Here is a 23,352-nt window from a genome sequence, read left to right as displayed (position 1 = left end):
CGACACTGTCATCAGCTCAGAAGTGCTTGCTGCCTGAAGGCTACGTTCTATCTACAGCAGGTGCTCAGAGACGTGATGCTGCTTGTGTCCCCGATGGTATCATTTAAGAGTTATGTCCTTCTGTTGTCAGATGAAAACCCAAGACGTGGCGTGTGATATTTTTGCGATCTGATTTTTTTTTTTTAGATGGACTTACATACTGTAGTTTTATGATTCTTGTTTTGTCTTGTTTTGAAAAAATGTGTGTGTGTGTGTGTGGCAGAGTGCATGCAAAGACTGTATCCCCAAGTTGTCTTTGCAGCTGCATGCCCATGTGATTTGCAGGGGTTTAAAAGTAGTTCAAAGTCAAATCTGTCAGTTACATTAACTTCAATATGGAGTAGAGAGCTCAGATGAGCATGAGGTGTAACGCTTCAGGGTCAACGATCTCATCTCATGTCAGCGACTGGAGTTAAACTCAAGTCTGCTTTTTAACAGTCTGCTGTGAGAATACAGTATGCATGTGTGTGTTGGCTCAGACTCGCTCGCACATCATATCAGCTTTATGGAGAGTTTTTTACGGGATATTCAAGTGGATTATTGCATTTATTCAATAGGTATACGTAAGGCCTCTGCCTGCAAGGTCCTTTTTAAAAATTTTATCCTGTGAGAGGATAGGGAAGTGGAATCTTAGTGAGCCACGTTCAAAATCTTACTTGTTGAAGCGGCTGCTTAGAGATGTGGCCAGAAGGTCAGCTGTGCCTGTCTTCACACTCTTTGAGCTCAGACATTTGGGAGGAGATCAGAGTAGAATCACTGCTTATTCACATTTAAAGCAACCAGTTGAGGTGGTTCAGCGTTTGATCAGGATGCCTCGTGGATGCTTTGCTTTGGTAATAGTCCAGGCACGTTTTTTTTTTTTACCAGTTGGACGTGCCCAACATAGAACCAGAAAACTCTAGGGGGATGAATCACTTATCCCGACTGGACTGGGAATGTCTCGGGGTCGTTGGAGTGGTTCACTGGAGAAACACATCTGGGTATTTTGTTCAGTCTGTTGCCTCTGTGATCCAGACAGATGGATAGCTGGTGGAAAATGCACAGATGCATGGATGTATCAGTAGAAAACTACATATTCCTGCAAAAAAATGGGTTACAAGGTTAACATCTTTTGTTTTTTTTTGTTTTTTTTTTAAAGCCCCTGGAAAAAGAGCTGGATGATAGGGAGGGGGATTAGGGATTGGCTGGTAATCCATGATCGGCATACCTTGTTGGTTTCAGCTACAGCTTCCGAAAGTGAATTGTTTCTCTATATACTTCCTAATCTCTTTGACTGCAGTGTGTGTTTGTATGTGGCTACAGAGGGGTGAGAGGGTGGGGTAGCTTCTCTCTAGGTTAGCAGACTGTTAAAACAAACAGTGAGGATAGTATGATGTCATTAAACCGATGATGACAGCTGATGCCGTTGCATCAGAATTGGTGCAATGGGAATGTTAATACTGTAGCTTTTCAGTTGATTGAAGGAACATGCAGAATTCCAGCAGCGGGGATTACTCCGAACAGGTGGGATCCGCATAAACCGTAATACCTCTCGCTGTGATGGAGAGGATGTATTTGCGAAAAGTCATCTGCTCATTTATCTTAACATATCTAATCTGATTCAATGTATCCACTCTCCCTGAGTCGGGCTGAGAAAAGAAGAAATGCTGAAGAAAGATGGGGAAAAAAAGATGAGAGAGGAGAAAAAGGAGACAAGGGCTCATTTGGCAGTTTGTAGATGAACCACAAGACGATGTGTGAGAGTCAATGAGCTCTCAGTGAACGGTATTAAAACCCAACAGCAGTCAGAATCAATCACAGTGGCCCTCCATATGTCAATTTGGAAATTGCTTTTGTATGGTCTCAGCGGTGGCGGGCTTGTCTCACCATTGATTTCCCATTAAGGCCAAACATCACATTATAATATATTGAATTGAGTAGATCCCTACTAATGTGGCATACATTTAAATAGTGAGGGAAAAGGGGGCTGTTTTATTTCTGCAGTTCAGTTCTTTGTTTTTCTTATCACTGGATGGGCTTTTTCCTCTTTTGTTGCCTTCACACAAAAGCGTCTTTGTGTGCACATCCGATGGCAAACATTGGAAATCCTAAATTCCATCATATACAGTATATCACAGTACGCTATCATCCATCTCTTCTTTCCGTATCATTTGTCATCACTACTTTGTTTTCACATTACACAAGGACAAAATAGAAATGCTCAGCAAAAGCATTTATACAACTTAAGTTTTGTTGAAAAGTGATCCAGCTTTGGCGCTTGTGCAAATTTTAATGAAAGAAACCTACATCAGATCTTTTCAACTGAACGCTATCTAAAAATCCACCTTTTTAAAAACCCATTTTAAAGAATGACTAAGATCAACATTTTGTAAATCTATGAACAGCTGCAAAAACAAATCCATGAATAGAGCTTATTTTTCATTTTTTACAGATCTGATTGGATTTTCTGTTGATTGAACCTGGACGTTATAACGTTTTTCATTGCTTTCTGAATCTGAAGCTTAACCATCATCCATGTAAAGAGTGGAGAGGAGGTGTTTGGGTAGTGGTGCAGTCAGACACTCACTCTGGACGCAACTGGTATGATCCATCAATGCAAAGTCACTTCAACTGACAGCCTTTGCTTGAATTTATACCCAGGTTCTCACTCTTGCATTGTGACTAGAATATCAGATTTTCTTAAGATAGATTGGGTTGCCATAACGGTGGTTTAATCAGTTTGAAATTGAAGTAACAGCAATTACAGAGAATAAAAGAGAGAAGCAGGAGAGACTTCGTAATGGAAGAAGAGGTGGAACTTGAGATATGTCCCTAGTGGCTCTCCTTTAGAAAACAAGTAGCTGTGTTTGCGAAGATAAAGCCGAAACTGTAGATTTTTAATCTCTGGAAGAGTAGATTTAAAACAGAGGGGCTGTGGGGAAGAGAGGGAAGGGAGAGGGGTTTCTGATAGCAGCTGCCTTTATAAACATTAATCAGCCCCTATCCACCTTTCATACCTCCATAGTGGCTACCAGGGGCCCCAGAGTTCATCTCCCTTGGCCTCTTATTGCCTTCTCTCCCTCTAATGATGCCTTTTCCCGGGTTACAAGCAAATGGAGGCTGGGGCCAACTGCACAAAGCTACAAAAAAAAGTAATTGCCCCTTCAAAACCTCCCCCATCTGTTTGCAGTGGGGCTAGCATTGAAACAAATGGACCACATGCCCTACTTGATGTCCTCTACTGATTTTAATTTTCATTGCTCAACTCATTTCAACCAGGGATACCCTTTGCCACATACAAACATGAGCTAGTGCTCCCTTGTTCCGATTACTTTTCGCAGTGGTGGAAACTGTCCGTATGGTTTCATGCACATACTTTATCACAAGTACTTCACTCCATCGCACCCTAACCCATCCCCCATCATTAGAAATTCATTATGACATCATTAAACCAATGAAATACAGCTTATTACAGTAGACCCCAGAGAACGCTTTTATTTAAACACCTCCCTCCATCCGAACCCAGCCGCCTCGTTTCCTTTCTCCCAACCTATTTTAATTAGCCACCAAAGGAACATTGCTGTCATTTAAATGAACATGGCAATCAGTTTATTTGGCTGTTGCCATAATTAGCATAATTAGCCTGCACCTGTTAACCATCTATCAACAGTTTGGTAATTTTCCGTCTGTGACTGGAGAGCAGTGAAGGAAGGAAGCTTTCTGACAGATTTGCCGTCTTCATTTAATGGAGTAGAGTCATTTATTTGGAATGTAGACAGCGTTGTTCGCATCAATTCCTATCTCATCTTAACAGCTTCCGAGTCATGACTGACTGACTTGCGAAGTGTCGGACCCATCCAAGTGATGCTCATTGACTTGATGGTACAGAGTCAAGGTGAATGGATTTTTATTTTTGTGCCGCATTTGAATGGAAATAGGAGCCTTAATGTGAGTGCATTGTTTATGTGAAACAGCCATCACTTGGCAGAGGTGATTCAGGTGGCAGCAGGCTAATTTTCCAGCAGACTCAATGATTTGGAAATGTATGTGAACTTTCACTTCACAGCTTAATTGTTTTAACTGAGAAATTGAAGCGGTAATTTTTTTTTTTGCTTTATTATAGATTTGCATGATAAGTGAACAACTGAGGTTTTATTTCAACATATTTCAGGACTTTGCATCACAACCCGCTGCAGCTTATTGTAACATGGAATACACAAAACACACCTTGAAACAGATGGAGAGTGGTAATGTGAAGGAAACAGAGGTCCCTTGATTTAATTTGCACCAACTGCTCCCTTTTTTTCCTTTTTTTTTCAGCTGCTTTTCTTTCCCTCTCACTTCCCCCATCCATCTCTTCCGCTTCCTCACTGTCCTCCTCTCCCAACTCATTCATCTCACACCCACTCTCAGTGTGAGTATGTTGTGATAAGACTAAGCCAGCGGCAGGCGAGCCACCATTGTGTCAGGACGGCGTGATTGCCATTGGACGGCAGTGTTTGATTACCCTCTCTGCCGCTCTGAATCCCGCACACACACTGAACTCTGCTTCTTTCATTTCCTTCCTGCGCTCTGTGGCTGAAAATAGCTAGTTGCTTAGCATCCACGCCCAGTGCTACTAACATCTGGAACGTGCCTCAGCCACTGTTGGGCCTCCTGCCTGAATGCTATTTACTGAAGTAGGTTTTGACCTCAGCCCTCAGCCTAGCCCTGCGCTCAGTTGTTGTCACTTTGTGAACACTCACAAACATGCAAAATACATTCAACCTTTCAAATCCTTTGCCACCTTTTAAAGCAAATAGTAAATATTAATAGATTTCTGTTGTTTTTATTATTTCCGTTTGTGATGAATACATTTGAATTTTCAGACTAAAGTTTTCATTGTGCTTTTTGGGGGATTCAAAGGAACATTCAGTTTGCTGTGGAGTTTGTGAGTTAGCTGCAGGCTACACCTGAGGGTTTTTTTGGTTCATTTTGGCAAATCTGCACCATTGAGAGTCATGCTGCATTAGCTATTAACAGTGCTCCTTTGCTCTGTAACCATGGGTATACAGACAACAGTTAACTGGATTACTTCCACGCTGTTGAATAAGTCTCCGTTCGTTTATAGTAAGGGAAAATCTAAAGTTACAAAGGAATATTTGAGAAACCTGCACACTTCATTGACAAGCCACATTATACAAGGCTGCTGTGCTACTGTATATCCATTCATTCTGACTCTCTCACCACATGTATTGTATGCTGGTGTTGATATCGATTCACCCTGTTGGAATGAAAAAGAATACCTGCAGAAAAGGTAGTGATTCATGCCTGTCATGTTCGGGCTGGAGAGAGTGCGCTAAGTGATGGAGGGAGGCCGAAGGGTCAAGCAGCAGGGTCGCTCACTCAGGTCAGCGCACCCCCCTCCATTACTGACCACATCCTCAGCACTGCACAAGAGGATTTTTAAAGCAATGATTCTCTGTTACCTACAGTAGCCTCTTGAGTATTATGAGCCTGAAGTGAGGATATTTTTTAGAACAGGTTGATGGAGCATCCTCCTTATGTTATCAACAAAGACCGTATGACATCACCATGTTCTTTATTATCCCCAATGGTGAAAAGTAATTACATTGAAGTACTATACTTGCATACAATTTGATGCTACCTTATACTACTTCTTCATGGCTCATTGTGGAAGTGGACCACCTCACCTGCTACAGTATCAGTAATGTAATGCAGAAGTTTTACTGACTAACATCGTGGCACTGCTGCTTTGACTTCCATAAAGGATGTGAATGCCTCCTCAACCACTGCCTATCCACCAACCACCATCCCTTCATCTAAGATTACACCCTTCACTCCCCTAAGAGAGAATTCATCTCCATACCCTTCTGTTAAAACACACCCTGCTGCCTCCTCAGGATGTGGCTGAGCTTCTTCTATCCCTGTGCCCTCTTACTTCACGCTCTGTCCATCACGACCCCCTCCGCCCCCCCCCCCGACTGCAAGTTTTTACATAAAGCTTCCAAGACATAATCAATAATTCATTCCAAATGCCACAGTGCTGATGATAATTCTCCTGACATGAATTATAAATGGGAACTTCCTCCCCCTCCCTGTGTTTAGACCCCCTTCCATCTCTCTCTCTCTCTCTCTCTCTCCCACAAGCTCATTATTCCTGCAGCTCGTTACGGTGATACCCACAGAAACAGGTGGTTGCTGAGCAATAGGTTGTTGTCCGGGATACGGTCTGCGTTCGCGCTGGGATCGGGGGATGCTGACTGTCGGGAGGCGTTTTGTTGTGGCCTCTAGGTGTGGAGATGTGATGGTTTGATGATGGTATCTATTTCTCTTTGGACTAGACGTTCCATATCGCACTCTGGTTCGCGTGACGTATGAGGCAAAAGCTTGAGTTCCAGATGACCTGAAATTTGTCATGTGGATGAAATCTTAGTGCCATCTGGATCCCCTCCAGCTGTTTCTTGCCCACCTGTACTGTTGTTCTGACTTTTTTGTTACATTATATGGCGCTCTATGGAGATGTATTGCAGTCCTAAACAAAAAAATTGAGCAGTTTTCGCAGTCTCTTATGTATTGAAATAGGACTTAGGATCTCCTACTAATGAAAAACTATTTCTTAACAAAATTTTGATATTTGTGCATCATAATCATGATACATCTTTATCCTTACATTGTATTCACCATGTTCATATCTCAAATGGAAATGCTTTACCTTTTTTCATCATTTCAAGGTAAAGTAAAAGTCTCTTAAATTACAAGAATATGATAGTTTCTTGTTTTATGAGATGCTAAATCATAATTACCATTAGGCCTGTCATGATAACTACTTTTGTTGGGGAGTATATTGTCCCAGAAATGATAGTGATAAACAATATTATTGTCATTTTCAGTTCTGCTGATGGAATGATAATATAATAGCATAATAATGCAAGTACACCCTTTCAAAGAGCAATGAACTTTTAATTCTAAAGAATATTCAGACATTGGAATAAGAATGTGGAAAAAATCTTTTCCCTGAGCTGTAAGGTTAGTCAGGATTGCTTGCACACAGCTCCCTCCGCCATGTAACCACGGAAGTGGCCGGGCAGTAATAGTGGTGACTTTCAGTGGGTTTGGGAGGGGGTAGTGGCTCACCCTCGAGCTGCTTACTGACCGGGGTGACATGGGGGTGGGTGGATCGGAGGGTATGCGCTGCACCTCCGTTAAAAACGCCAACCCGCCAGGCTGGGACAAAGTTATTTACAGTTAATGCCATATGACCGGTGCCGCACGCTTGCACATTCCCCACTTGGCACGTCCACAGTGAGGAATGGCACCGACTACTTATCCAATGTGACGTGAATAGCCTATTAGCTGCTAATGCAGAGTGTGGGAGATCTGCTTGTGATGTGGAGGCTGAGGAAGAGCTGGGCCTCATATGCTGCCTCTTCCTCTTTTTTTAAAGATTTTAACAGCAGTAGCAAAAAAACTGGATTCATCAAAATGCTGAAACCTACTGGAAAAAACCTGCTGAAACAGGTAGACAGATTATTTGACTCTAATAGACCACACACAGTAAGTTATGCTGTTTATTCTGGCATCATGTTGGCTAAAATGTTGGTGACATTCTTATGTAAACAAACATGCATGTAAACACAATGGGGAATATCGAGGTCAACAAAAATGATGGAGGTCATGTCCGTATATTGTACGATAAGTTGATTACATAATTATCATGACAGGCCTAATTACCATGATGAAAAATGTCCATTTCTTTGTCTTCAATGTGTTTCTGTTCTGTTCAGTCCACTGTACTACAACTGTTCTACAGTTGAAACAGAGGAAGCAGTACCTTCTCCAATCAGCGGAGACATTTTGCTCACAATGAGTGCTCTGTCTTTATTTCTTTTTTCTCTCTCCTCTTTATTTTAGTACCATTTTCCCTCTGATGGGATTGCACAACAGTGCTATTAAAATCCACCAGAAGAGAGAGAATAAAAGTGAAAAGTGATGAGCTGTATAAAAACCATGTATTGAACTTGAAGCTCGGTGCAGTGTGAATCCTATTGTGGAAATAATTGGCCTCTTTTGTTTTGGGTGGCAGTGAATGTTACTATGTGCTGCTAGACAAACTGATAGATAGAGACAATGCGATTCAGCCCGAGCTCAGCGCTCAACCCGGGTCTTTGAAGTCTCTCAGCTCAGTGTTGTGCAGTGCGGAGTAGCCAAAAGGCTGCCGAGGTGCGATCGCGACTGTCTCACGCCTTCGGGTTGTGTGTCAGTGGTCACTGGAGGGCGTGTCCCTGTTGTTAGGGGCTTGTCTTTGGAGTGCCGCAGGACTAAAGTAGGGGGATAAGGAGGAAGAGCCCCCACAGAGAGAGAGTCTCTAAATTCCTTGCAGCCGGTGTGAGCTCTCATTATTTCTCCTCCCATGATTCCTCCCTCTGAGGCCCCACAGGCAGGGCTGTGATGGACAGGTACATTCTCTGAGGAATCACTGGCATGAAAAAAAGGAGAAAATCACCAAAAAAGGGAGTCCGTCCTCAATCATTTTTTCATTGCATAGGGATTACTCTCATATGGAGCTGAAAGGCAAACCCACTATGCTCATAAATCACACTCATTGTATTACCTATTGCACAAATCTAAATGTGCATTCCAGTGTATACGTTTTGGATTATGTAATAATAACCCTATTTGCTCTTAAATTGAAGATAATTTCACAAACCTTCATTTAATTGGTCTTTAACAGTGAGCTCAGCACCTTGGGGAGACATTATTTTAGGAGACTGGTTGGCACACAGAGCACAGAATGTTGAGGTAGCTTTGCAGGATCATCACAATAAGCTGCTTTTCAAAAACCATGATTAAATCATGGGAGTTACCAAATGGCAGAGTGTATCACATAAAATGAATCCTCTGTTTGTTGACAGGAAGCTTCACTGGCTGGCAAATTATTCCAAAAATAAAAAATATTTAAAAAAAAAGCAGACAGATGGACTCCTCTTTGAGTTAAATCAGAATATTATGTTTATAGTAACCATTGATCATGTCGGTTTTTCATGTAGAGCGCCGCCAACATTACGATGAAGTCAGATAGATTTGTAGTATTAGAAGGCATAGAAAGGAAGTAATGGTCTGCCAATTAGTTGGACCCTGCAAGCGTGTGTAACCATGTGTTCACTGTCAGTACTATCAGCCAGGCATTAGGGTTTGGCTCAGATCCCAAGAGAGCCCAACTAGAGACCTCAGCTATGTGAACGTGAGTGTTATGTTTCAATTTGAATATTACAGGAGATAAGACAGTGCATCATGTAAGCATACTTTACACAAATTTGTTTTGAATATGTGTCTTTACAGCGTGAAAAAACAAATAAAAACATGAGGTACTATTAAAGATGCCGGCGTGCAAAGCAAAATCACTCTATTTCAAGTGTGGTGTTTATGGACATTACGGTCCCAGAGTGCAATATGGAAATGGAAGAGCTCTTCCCAGCTGCTAGAAAGTCAAGAAAAAGTGGCACTTTGCAGCAGTAGAGAAAACATAACAAACATAATAACTACAAGAAAGGGCTGGGCAATACTTTAGGATTATTGTTTATTGATCTTTAACAAAGTCATGTGATTATATTATTTTGTTATGTTTTTGTTCTACAAGTTTATGTCCAAATGAATGATTCTGAACGAGTTGTAGTTAAAAATTTAACTTAATTCAATCTCAATGTTGCCAAAACATCATCTTATAGCAGTGGTATGCAAAAAAGCAACCTTGAGCCAAATCCAGCCCTGCAGCAAATGTATAGTCCAGTAAACGTATCCTGATGAAACTCTGACATTAATATTTTACAACTGAACTTTTCTGTAATTCTTCACAAATGAACTGTAGATAACAAAATAAATACAAGACTCATGAAAATCCCAGCGAACATAACCTTGTTATCACTATTTGACCAGCGCACGGTGCTGAAATGAATTCTAATAAATCAACTAGAACTGAATTTTTAATGAATTTTAATGAATTTTTAATGAAAAAATGAAAAAAAACTCATAGTTGAACCTAATCTCCCCTGTTGTATGGAATAAAGTTCTCCTGCTTTCTCTACAAGTTCAAACACTTAAAAGTTGAAAACTTGAAATACAGGTTTACACTTTGATAGATTGTCGACGCCACTTCCTCTCTCTTCAAAACAACAAAGTACATTTCAATTTCCCAAACAATGCACTGCATTATAAGGACACATTCTATTCTTAACAGCACTTGTAGGTAGGCATAGAATCACCACACAGCTCATGTTTCATTCAAAAACCCAGATGTCAACTATGCTGAAGTGTTGTTGAGCAATAAACTTCAACTCTATCAGCTCCAGGGATGCTGTGCTGTGACTGACGCTGACTTCTGACCTCTTACCTTATTATTTTGGCTACAAAAGGTAAACGTCCCTGTCAAAAATGAATCCCACAGTGTTTGTCCTCCGCAGCATTTCAACTGCAGATTTTGCAAAAACAAAAGCGCTGGCAAAAGCTGGAAAACAGACAGCGTTATTATGATAATACAAAGACCCCGAATAACCTTTTTTTTTTTCCATATCGGTGCAGCAGGTTCAGTCGAGCACATAAATGCAGGATTATCACATGCTCTGACCAAAGATTACTGTGTCAGATATGCATGACTGTAGAAGTGGAAATAACCACTTTACTCAATTGGAACATTGGCAGCACTGTCAATGGCTGCTATTAAATTTTCCATTGGTTTTTATACGGTCCGGTTCATCAACAGGAGCACATCAAAGTGCTAGATGACACACACGGGTACAGGCAGAAGTGGACACACACTCACACACACACACACACACACACACACACACGCACTCTGACACACACATATACACCGAGGCCCAGGGCGATAAAGTCTCTGCACTCTCTGATTCCTCCTATCAAAGGGCTGTAAAATGGAAATTAGACTGAATGGATGACATGGTCTCTCATTACCCGCGGCATGTATTATAGAAAGTTGTAGCAACACATTTGAGTGCGATGGTGACACACTGATATTGGCAAGAGGCTTCAGCCCACTTATCTTTTTACCGATCCCATTAATCCGCCCTCTTCCTCCCCCTTGTTCCACTACACCGTTCTCTCTGCCAGATTCTTCATCATATGCTCAAGATGTTCCCCGCTGCTTCATTCTCTCATCCTTCCCCCTTCCGTCGCACTTTCATTGTGTTTCTCTTCCTCCCACCAGATTTCACGTTCTCACTTTCCTTTCTCTCTCCGTCTCTCACCTCCGATCCCTTTTGGTTACCATTATTGTGTTTTTTACCTCCGGCTGCTGTAACTGTAGGGTTCAGCTTGGCACATGGTAATTCGATACAGCCAATAAAAAAAGGTAGTAGCCAGGCTTCTTATTGTGCAGTGTCGGGTAGCTTGCCAGGTGCTATAAACACCCCCCCGCAGCGGCCGCTAAACTGATGCCCTCCTCCGTGCTTCCATTCATTCATTTCCCTGCAGGTGCCTCGTAGCAGGTAGTAACGATGCGCAAGCTATATGTGGCCAGCGGGGTGGCCTGCCTGATGTGTGGGTAAAGGTAAAACTTTCCACACTTAAGTGAATAATACCCACATTTTGAGCGTGTGAACATTAGCGTCGGAAAGTGGATAAAACAAGGTCTAAATAGCTTTATTTGTGGGCTTGGTGTTGACACTACTATAGAAGAATACACTGAAAACAAGCTAAAGTCATAAAAAGGTATAGGTAAAGAAACATAATATTAAGCACAAGAGTATCTATAATATGCTATACTTGTATCTGACTGCAGACTGACACTTCAAGAGCGTTTGAAGAAGGGATGGAGGTATTCTCCAGGCAAAGAGTGACCATTCCTGACATTTCCTTCAACCTCTGACTGAGTGAGACAGTCTCTTGTGCTCTGCTTTGTGTGTGTGTGTGTGTGTGTGTGCGCATGCCTCGCCCTCATGCTGTGCACCGTCTGCCTCGGCTGCAATTACCAGTAGAGAGAGGGCCCATAGCTACCTGCTCATCATCCCAGAGCCACAGCCCAGGCCCCGGACAAAGCACATACAGCAGCTCCTGCCAGAGACTGCATTATGGAGATTAGGGTGAAAGATTGACAAAGAGCTAGAGGGAGGTGGAGGGGAGACGGGCTCGATGAGAACGGCTAGGCTTCAGGGAAAGGAAATTAGTTTGCTGCTGGATGCTCCGCTAAGGCGCAAGGAGACGTGAAGAGAAAGACAGGGATTAGGAGAGGAAAGAAGTTGGAAGAAGCGGACTAATCTTGCATAGTCAGATTTCTGTCCGGTCAAGCTCACAGAGGTCTGGAGCAGCAAACTAATCAACAACAATTCTGATAATCAATGAATTTCTTTTTGACGTTTATCAACCAAAAAAGCCAAACGTGTTTGTTTTCAGCTTCTCAGATGTGAGGATTTGCTGCTTTTTCTATTTTGGTTTTCCAATTCCAAGTTTCTACCTCCGGCTCAAACTTGTGGTTTGGTTACCAAAAAAAAAAAAAAAAAAAAAAAAAAATCTCCCTAATTTTACTGGTTCAAACTTTAACAACCATTTTTCAAACCAACTTTTGTGCTGGGGTTACTCCAGACCTCTGTGAGCTTGACCAGACAAGATGTCTGACTCTGCAGAATTTAGACAAGAGAGAGAGAAAGAGTTGAGCGAGCGGACACCCAGAAGGAAACAAAGGACACAGGGGTGACACAGGCAGACACTTGAGACAAAAACACTGGCAGACAGAGGTCAAGTGTTTAACAGGAAGCCATGTTGGAAAAGTTAGCGGTAGAAAGAAAGAGATACAAATAGTAATAGACAGGCTAATTGAAGAAGATAGAAATAAAAGCACGAGAGAGAAAGATGAAAAGATGCTAGAGGACATAATGGAGACAAAGAAAAGATCGAGGGAATGAAGAGTGACATCGCTGTCATTCCTATTGTAGTGGAAGTGCGTTCACTCAGCTGGGTACCTAGTGCCTTTTGTGATGGAGGAGAGTGGTTTGTGCTCAGTCAATGGCAGGGAGGATAGCAAGCTAATGGCCAGACCAGACCTGTGTCGGCCTAAATGGCAACAATCAATAATCCCCTCGGTTTCACCCTGAGAGAGGAGCCGGAGCCTGGAGCTGCAGTGATAAACACGGGGATGAGACGTCCGCGTGTGTGTGTGTGTCACTGACTCTCTGTTTGTTCATATTTTCTTTATGTACGGCGTAGAAATGTTTTATGCAGGGGTCACGAGATCAATCTGATGGGTTGCAAGATGACAGGAAGGATAAGAGGGAAGGAAAATCACGTTTCTGTTACACAAACTTTGGTTTATTTTCCTTGCTGTAAAATTTTACACCTTCACTCCTCAAAAAAAATGATTTATAGTGTCAGAGCAGTATCTGTTATAACGTTGCAGTCAGACTTTTACTGGTGTAGAAATAATTCTTGTTCTCGGGTTGTTTATGTACTCCAATTTCCTCTTGGAAAGAGAAGCATTTGTTGTTAAGTTCAGCCTAGCGGGGTTTGTACTATGCAGCAATATGGTGCCAAGCTGTACACAGCATTAAAGGCCAAAACAAAATTGCTGACTGCCCACACCTGCAGCACTGCGCCAGTATGGACAGCAGAGTGTTTTTAGAAGGCCAACACTCACTCTCTCTCTCTCTCTCTCTCTCTCTCTCTCTCTCTCTCTCTCTCTCTCTCACACATACACACACACACACACAGTGGAGACTTTGTTAGCCCTGCTGGCTCAGTCAAGCTTCCCGGTACAGCATGTTTCCACCATGACTAGAACAGTGTGGCCGTTGTGCGTGTGGTTGCAGCATTGTCTGGACACATGCATGTAGCCGGTAGTCACACTGGATTGTATTCATTACAGAGAGAAGCTGCGTTTCATGAGAGATGTTTGTAGACCATCACTCAGCATAGTTCACTGTCCCCAAAAAAAAAAAATAAGAGCAGCACTAGAGTGAAGTCATAGTTTTATTTAAAACGTGATTTAAAAAATTAGAGAAATATAACCAATAATGGTGCTTTTATTAAAAAAATGATTTTCTATTAATTGACAAGCATTAGGATATTATTTGAAACAATCTATATGGTTAGTTGAAGTTGTAAAAAAAAAATCGATGATGTGGTTGTGATTGGTGCATTTGTTTGTGATGCTTGCGATCTGCATTTCAAAGTATTTAGTGTGACATGGAAACAAAGAAAACTTTACTCTACTGAATCTTGCAGCAATAGTGGGCACATTATAAAACAACTATGAGGTTTCCCTAAAGCTAAGTCTGTGCCACACACACACACACACACACACACACACACACACACACATATGCACACACATTTTCTCCCAAAAGAGAACAGGCGGCTGTGCTGCACTGTTCTGCTGGCAGTTAAATATATCACCCCCTCCTTCTGGCTTTTCCAATATCACTTTGTTCTGTTGTTTTCAGAAGGCTTTCTGAGCTCGTTCTGTGCTGCACTGAGGGATGTTTAACGGCATCTGAAATGCCTGGATCTTTTTTTTTTTTTTTTTTTAGGCTGTTGTGGGTTGAGCCTGGCTCCCAGAAATGGAAAATCATTCTAGTGCACAAAGTCTTATGGGCCATAGAGAGTTGTTTCCTTTTTCACTCATTGTGAAAGCTCCAGCATTGATCTGGCTCCCCAGGTGTCCGCACTGCACTAGTTGTAGCCAGAGCCGAAGCAGGAGGTGATGCTATGGCTCATGAACATTGTGCTTACACACAGACACGGAAAACACAACACCGCACAGGCATACTGTAAACACATCTAATAGCTTGGCTACATTTAGATTGGTGATTATACTGTATATCCTGTATGTGAACATACAAACATGAAGAACAAAAACACACACACACACACACACACATGTTCATTTTCTGACTTTTTATGGATTTTGACAAGGACTCATTTGACTCAAGTGACTCAGTTGAAGAGAACATGATGTCTGTAGCCTGAAGTGTGTGTGTGTGTGTGTCATTTTGTGTGCTTGAATGACCAAAAAGAACTCATTGTCCAGTGTGAGTCAGCCGCTAGTGGTACACAGTGAGCTAATATCAATTCAATTCAAACTTTATTTTGGACTCACAGAAGGGTCCATAACATATATACATATGATAAAAGAGTAAAAGAACTAGACTAGGTCAGAACCCAGTATACAGCTGGACTGTGTGTGAAAGGTTACACGGGTGGTGTAACTTCATCACTCAGTCAGTGAGTCATTGAGTGACTCAGTCAGTCACAGGCTTTTGTGTTTAAAGGGCTGACCCTGCTGTTTCAGCCAAAAATAAGACATACGAGATAAAACCACAACGATTCATCATTCAATTTAAAAAACAGGGAGCTGAATAATTTGTCATTCAACACCATGTTCCAGTTTGTATAAGGAAGCTGAAACAACATAAGCAGAAAACTCTGACAGGGATTGATACTGATATTAGTCACTGACTGAAATACCCTGTAAAAGACACTTGATCAGTGATTGTACTGTATATCCTCTTCCAATGGAAGACAGTATACTTCCTTTTTATTTCACGAAATACAGTGTAACGAAACACTGAATCAACACATGTCAGTACAAAACAGCACATCTCTTTCAACTATACTGTTAGTGAAGACAGTGTTCTGTTGTCTGTTGATCTGATGCTTCACTAGGTTGGTCCAGACAGAAATATCTCAACAACTATTACTTCTTTACTTTTTTATTGAGTGCAATCATTAATTCCAAATGTAAAGTTATAAATCATTGAAATAAATGTCTGTTAAGTCACTATCTATCACTGAATGAGGTAACACAATGGTGATTGAGCCTATGGTCCGCTGATGAAAGCTCTTGCATTTGCATTCATGATTATTATGGTGTCAGTGGCGACTTTCCAGCCATGTATTAAAATCACAAGAGGCGCAGTCAGTGATGTGTTTTCCATCACTCGGAGAGGGTAGGCGGACCCAACGCAACAGACTCGCTCTTCAATTCGCTTGTTCTAGCGTGATGTCACACAGAGACTTTGGTCGGAGCCATAGCGAGGTTACATCTGCTGGATGTATGAATAGCTGCAGGTGTGTGTGTGTCTGGCAGAGCTGACCAAGGTTGGAGACCCGGTGCGGGAACTTTACTTTGCAAAACAGTTTATTGAGGAACGCTTATTTTAACACTTTAATATCCTAAAATTAGAAGTGTATTTCCACTTTTATTCCCAGAATACAAATACAAATAATTTTGCTTACACTCTAGGAGGAGGTGGAGTGATCAAAAAAACACACCTGCAATTACGGCTTAACTCCATACGGTGCTGCCAAAGAGAAGGAAACAGAGATTTTCGAGATTGCCACTTTAAATTTGTAAAATGTACTTGTATGTGCCACAGAGCCACCGGCATGGCTGTAGACTCTCAGTCTTTGCCAAAACACATTTAAATCAAATCTCTTCCACCCCTCAACACGTATGGCCCCAGCTAATATCTTTTTTTTTTCTTTTTTTCTTTTTTTAATTATATTTTTGGACATTTTATGCCTTTCCTTAGATAGCGACAGTAGAGAGATGACAGGAAAGAAGAAGGGAGCGATAGATGGGGAACGACGTGCCAAAAAAAGGGTTAAAAAGCAAATCGATTCCACCGAATTCTACAAAAATGGAAATCTATTTCCTTGTTTAACCCTCTCCAGTCTTGTTTTGTGAAGTGAAGTGTGATGTCATGTGTGTTAGGGTTAGTTAGGAGTTTGGGTTGAGTCTACTCAAGGCTCCAAACACCTTCTCACCATTCCCAAAAATTTCAGTAAAATAACAAAAAAAAACAAAGACAAAAGGAAATAAGCGTGTTGAGTTCTGCGTTTTCTTGATCTTTCAAACCCACGAGCCCCTTCAAAACACATCGACTCGTATCAAAGCGTCGCTCTGCTCAACTAAACATTTTCATTTGCACTCAACAACGGATCAGATACCTTTGTATTACTCAGCACTTCGACGTAAAAGGCAATGATATTTCTACCTTATACGCTGAGGCGATGCAGGGGAAAGTAATGAGATTTATGTAGCCCGGGGAAATGAAGAGCTTTCAGGTTTTTCAAAGTCCTAATGTCTTGTTTTTGAGTGTGTTGCCCTCCCTCGCTCCTTCTTCTGTTCCCCGTATCTCCATATCTCTCTCCCTCCCTCACCCTGCTTCTGCTCTGCCACAATATATATGCTCCTCTTATAAAAATAATTGATGGCTTTTTAAAGCAGGCTAAAACTCTTAACCCTTGAAAGACAGTTTGTTATATTTCTTTTTAACAACCACAGGAGCTGAATATGGAATTTTTCTTTTCCTCTTGGTCTCGAAATCACGAGAGTGTTTGTCAGTATTGACGAATTGATGAGATTTATCATTCGTAGAGGACGTAACGGAGACCATACATCTATATTTATATATGATCTATACATAACAGCTGCTGCAGTATCTACCGTTTTCTCTGTACAGTATATACATGCAGATATTGCTGCAAAGTCATTATGAAGGTGGTAGGAAGGAGGGGACCATCCTGGGTCAGCTAAGCCAAGATAATCCGTCTGCATGTTAAGGCCGGGGAGGAAGTAGGCTCACGTCCAGAGGTCAGGGGTCACTGCAGCTCCACCCATGTGGGATGCTGTGTGTCAAAGGACTAGGATGAGTATCTCCGCACCCCAGGTGTGTCCTCCGCACACTTCCCGCCTCACCTGCAAATACAAAATGTGCTGAACTTTGCTGCAATAGCCACGCCTGTAACTTCTGTTATCACCATATTCCCAAACTGGGAAATTGCATTTTGTCATAGCATTGAAGAATGACATGTTAACAGCAGTTTGTCTTTCCAGTATGTTAAAACATGCAATGCTTGGATTGTTTTGACTTATTTGACTAAGAAAAATGAATCTTACTTATCCTATTTTCACAGTGTAAGTGCATTTAGCTGTCAAAAAACTGATGGCTTAAGCCGACCTGCTGTGACTTCTGTGAATAAATCCCAAGTCCCACGCAGAGCCCGACCAATAGTGGAATCTCAAACATATTTTTGACAATTTCAGCCAACACACATGCTGATACCAACGTATCTGCAATGAGCTAATATCAGCCATTTACTGGTTTAGTTTTGTCTCCTATTCTCCAAACAGACACAGAGAATTGCGATTTAGTGCTTTCAAGAAAAACTTACGCACACAAATAAAGTTACAGAGGCCTTCGACTAGCTCTTGTATTGAACAGACTCAGGAGTCAACCCAAATCCAACACCGTTTACTGTAACTAGCAGGTGAGGACACCAGAAGAAGACTGTGATTTGCTCTCACAGAGCATGATTAACTGTTATCTAACTTTTCCAGAAGTAAAAAAAAAAAAAAAAAGTCACTCGGTGTTGATTTGAGAAACGCACCTCTGTCGCCTGTATTTTTGGCGCATATTATGATGTGAGTGTGTGAGTCTCAACGCGGTGCTCGTTTTTCATTTTCTATGGAGTTTTAAAATGAAAGAACTCATTTACAGCATCCTGCATCAAGTGGAAGGAGGTACTACAACATTTTTCATATGCGAGCTAGGGGCATAAACATAAAAAATGAGTAAAATCATCCCTTCAGCTGGAATATATGCAAACCCGAGCTTCAAGAAATGTTATAAATCCACCTAATGTTGTCATAAATTTCTCTCTAAATGGCAGCTAATATAGCAAATACTCATACAGCAACTTTAGATTGACAATAACATTTGACATTTTTCCTCTCTCCGTACCGAAAAACGTATCAAACACCGAAAGCGAGTCACATATGAAATTGAGAATTACGTTAACCTTAAAAAACCCCATCACTCACTCTGAGTGTTTTCTAATTATGACAGTGTTTCAGCAGTGGGGAAATGGATTAGTTACATTTGCATACTGATATGCTGTAGAGTCATGATGTTAATGATGTCAGTTGCTATCAGCTGTTGGGAGGGTGAATGCTGGGCGCAGTCCTTTCTGGCTGAGGATGCGGGTGCCGCGGTGACGCAGACCTCGGTGACAGTGACGAGAGACAAAGAGACAGCGCTCGTCTCGGACCGCCACAGATTTACAATACAGTTTCTTCTTCTTCTTCTTCTCCTCTTTTTCACCTCTCTGTCTCTTCCTATACCCGGGGCTCCTGACCTTAATAGCTGCCTCTTTCCTGTATGACTGGGAGATATATAATCCAATAAGCACACAACCCTGCCTGTGGCTGGGACCATCGTGCACCACACGCAAAAAGTCACACAAAAAACACACACACACACGCACGCAAACAAGAGTATCTGAATACTTTTTCGGCGCTGTGTACATGTCATCTCATGTGAGAGCGCTGCGCATGAGGAGAGGCTCTGCGGGGAGATGTTTCGGGGGCAACGTATTTATGATTCTTTGGGATTTTTAACTCATGCAAGGAGCTGAACAGGATGTTGTCTCTGCCCCATGTGTGCATACATCCTGCCTATAAGGAAGGTTTGCTATTTATACAACAACCTCTCTCAGTCAAGGAAAGTCTTAACCTTACAGAGCCCTCTACCATCCCCGTTTTAAGGCCAACTACTTCTCACAGCTTGTCGGACCCTTTTGGCATCATCTGGGGGTTAATGGAAGCCCCCTCCATCCCCCAGCTGCAGTTGGATAATGAGTCTCCACCTCTTCTCTGCTCCCGTTTTTTTTTTTTTTTTCCTGTGTGTGGTCTTGTTTATTAGCCCCCATTCTCCAAGGGTCTGTTTTCTAAACAGCCATGAAACGCCAGGAGATGATTCCTTTTTTAACACTCATCTTAACATCTCTGGTTGGTCTACCGGAGCTGCATTCATTTCTGATTCCCCTAATTGCCATTCACCCCTCAGCTTAATGTGGATCTATGTGAATAGAAATTCACCACTAGAGGCTGGGAGAGGGGTGGGAGGGAGGGGGGTGCAAAAAGCAGAGAAAAGTGCACACAAGAGGAGACGAGGCCTTAAAGAAAGCAGAAGAACCCACATCTTTTTTCCTTCTGTCTCACAAACATACACGTGTTTTGTGTCAGACTGACAAAGCCTCACATCCATAGATAAGGTGGGCTGTTCCTGACGCAAATGAATTCAAAATCATCAAAAGCTTAGGGTTGTTTTCTAAGGATGCTTTTTGTGGAGGTAGCATGTAGGTTTTTTTTTTTTCCTTCCTTCCTTTTCACTGACGTCTTGCCTATTGCGATTGGAAGCAGGCGGAGACGAACAGCTTGTCTCAAAAAAACAATGTCGTCTGATATTTTCTCATAAAGCCGAAAAACAAGATCGGGGTGTGTTTCGCAAAACAAATTGCTGAGTCCATTTCAACAATGTTATCCCTCGGTTCTTATTGAAAGCTTTTCTATAAGGGGAATATTCTCTATCTGTAATGCTGACATAGCAGCATCAGTGGGAGCTGTGAGGTTTAAATCTATTGCGCTCTGAAACAGCACAAACAATAAAAGAAAAGGGAAATACCACAGTAGGACGTTGGTTTACAAGCTTCAAAAGAGCAGCAGAGTTTGTGAAAGGCGGCGGAAACCAAAGATATCTCAGCGCTGTCGTAATCATCAGACGCATTATTAAAACCTGCCCTGCCTAATTTCAACTAATCTGGCCTGAATTGGCCAGGTACACTTGGGAATTGATTTGTTGAGCCTGGGAGCTGTCCCATAAATTGCAATGCTAATGGCGGGGCTGAACGGGCTTCTATCCCTGATAAAGGCAGATTTAATGGAGATATTTCACATAGAATCATTTATCAGGGACTGACAGGCAGGCAGTAAGACCCCACCACCACCCCCACCCCCCCCCCCCAAAAAAAACTACTCACACATACACACAAGCACCTTGATAGGCATGAGAGCCACGTCCTTTCTGTCTGTGCTTGATCCACGACGATACAACTTAATCTGCCTACACCAGATAAACTTAACTCAATTTGTTGTGAAATTAGACTGAAATGAAAATGAAAAAAAGAAGAAAAAATCCGAGCTTATTTACATCAGGATGGATGGGAGCTCATTTTTGGCACTACTGAACTGTGACTGGACAGACAGAGAGGAAAACAAACTATGAGATTTTTTTTTTTTTTTTAAATGTTGGAGAGGATGCATCTGAAACAAGTCATAGATCACTGATCAAATCTGACAGCACAATACAAATACGACTAAACATAGAGAGGCATTGTTGTGCAGGTGGCACTCATATTGGCAATTTGTGTCTGTTTTCAGATTTTAGAATAATCAATGTCAACTTTGACAAGATAGCTGTCTTAGATTTTTTTTACAAGCACTAACACACTAAGAGTAAAAAAAACCTAGCATTAACAGAAACAGCGGTTACATATTGTAAGCCCAGCTCTGTGATATCACTTACCCTCCCCCCTGACTGGACCCTGTAAGCTCAGCCCATCATCATCATCACCAGCCTGTACATGTCGATGAAAGATCTACTGCCAGCATCACCACTGAGTGAACAGACAACCCTAATGCAGAACAACACAGCAATGAGAGTAGCCACAAATGTCTTTAATAAAGTATACATTGTTTTTGATATGTAAATATACCACATAAAAATAATTAATGCACCAAAGCTTTTGAGGTTACCCTACTCAGATGCACCCTATCTATCATTATTTTAATATTTCATTGTGCTTTATACCTTCTAAAAAGGCCTATGTACTGTCTATACAGTATATATTGTATATCTAAAAATAGAAACGCCTATAGTACTTGCAAGTACATTTCTCAAAATATAATTAATAAGTTCCTGAGGCAATATTATAGTATAAAATCAAACCAAACAAAATACAATAAATATACCCAACCTGAATAAATAATTGGTTTAAGAACAACAAAACAGGGAAATTTAATGGAATTAAAAGCTTGAGGGTGAAATCAAATTGTATGAAATCCCCAAAATGACAAGCATCCTTTAACTCAGTCACGTGGGCTGCTCCGAAGCGTCGGGGTACAAAGGGCAAAGGTCAGATTGAATGTAGACTTTGAAATGGGCAGCGGTGTCACGCCTGAGGATGTCTTTGTTGTCCCCGTCATGACCTCACCTGACCAGAGCCGCCACGTTCTCCTTTGTTCATCTCATCCGTCTGTCTGTTAATACTGCTCCCTCAGGGCATGACTACTCTATGCCTCTCCTCTCTGCCTCCATCTCCCTCCTTTGTTCACCTCCCCCCACTCCATCTATTCCTGGAACTGGTGATTTAATGAAGAGCTCGGTGACCACGAATGACCTTTCCCATCATCAGCGTCCCGCTCTTTTTTTTTTTATGTCTTCTGTGTGTTCATCTCTGGTCATATTTGAAACAACAAGATGCAAAAACTTCAGACAGTCAAGTTTTGATTTTTGCCTGTGAACCCTCAACACTAACTGAAGTAAATACAAGGCTCATTAGAAGAAAATCTCTGAACTTCTCCTCAGCTTGTTTCCATCTTCTCTCCCTTTAGAGTTAAGATATCAATAGCTGTCATATTTTCAGCACTAGTGCAGGGGAGCTAATTTACCACGTACACAAATAGTCCTTTCATCAGATAAGATGTTTGCCAATGTGATTTCATGCTTAACAAAGCTAATGGGCTAGGGCCATCTAACTAATAACATCTATCTACCCTCCTCTGTGTGTCCTTTGAAGCTAGCTTGGCGGTAAATTTTATGTGTAATCTAACAGTGGAAGGGCTTTGGCCACCCTGCTGTCAAGGTAATGCCCTGTAATTGGCCTTCTAATTCTGTGGAATAATGAGACTAGAAGCGGATGGCAAAGGCTATGCTGCTGTATTTACCTGCAGCACCAGACAATTAGTACACATAATGCTACTCACAGGCTGGCAGGTGGACCTTTTAATGAGCCCCAAAAAAGGGATTTGTTCTGACTTTCTACTTGTACATTATAGAGTTGTTGTAATGATGATTAGTTCATTATATGTAGACATGTTTGAAAGCCTTTTCTTTTCTTTTCTTTCTTTTTTTTTCATTCTTACGCAGTCTTTTTTCAATTAATTACTTTTTTAAAAAAGTGTTTTTAGTAAATTATACTTTCATATTTAAGTTCGGCCGTGCACAAAGAACAAAAACAACCTTAACTACCTGTTAATATGCATTTTTCCGGGTATGCATTTTTACAAAAATAGTTTTAATTTTACGAAAAAGATAAGCTCTACAAAATAATCTGATCTGGAACTTGGCTTGCTGTAACTGTGAGAGCAGCAGCAATATATATAAAAACATATTTCACATATAAAACATAAAAATAAAACATATAACAAGTGCTGCTGTTTTTCAGTTGTAAATTAGTGTTTATTTTTAGAATAATTTGGTA

At 41.4% G+C, this 23,352-nt stretch overlaps 1 protein-coding gene across 6 annotated transcripts in view; it reads left to right on the top strand.

Annotated features, from left to right (window-relative positions):
* Positions 1-23,352, top strand: part of vav2 (vav 2 guanine nucleotide exchange factor) — a 180,354-nt gene that overhangs the window by 50,419 nt on the left and 106,583 nt on the right. The window lies entirely within an intron of this gene.

Source organism: Thunnus maccoyii, chromosome 19 (assembly GCF_910596095.1).
Source record: "Thunnus maccoyii chromosome 19, fThuMac1.1, whole genome shotgun sequence".
NCBI lineage: Eukaryota > Metazoa > Chordata > Actinopteri > Scombriformes > Scombridae > Thunnus > Thunnus maccoyii.
Note: the sequence above shows the minus strand (reverse complement) of the source record. Positions and strands in the feature narration are given on the sequence as shown.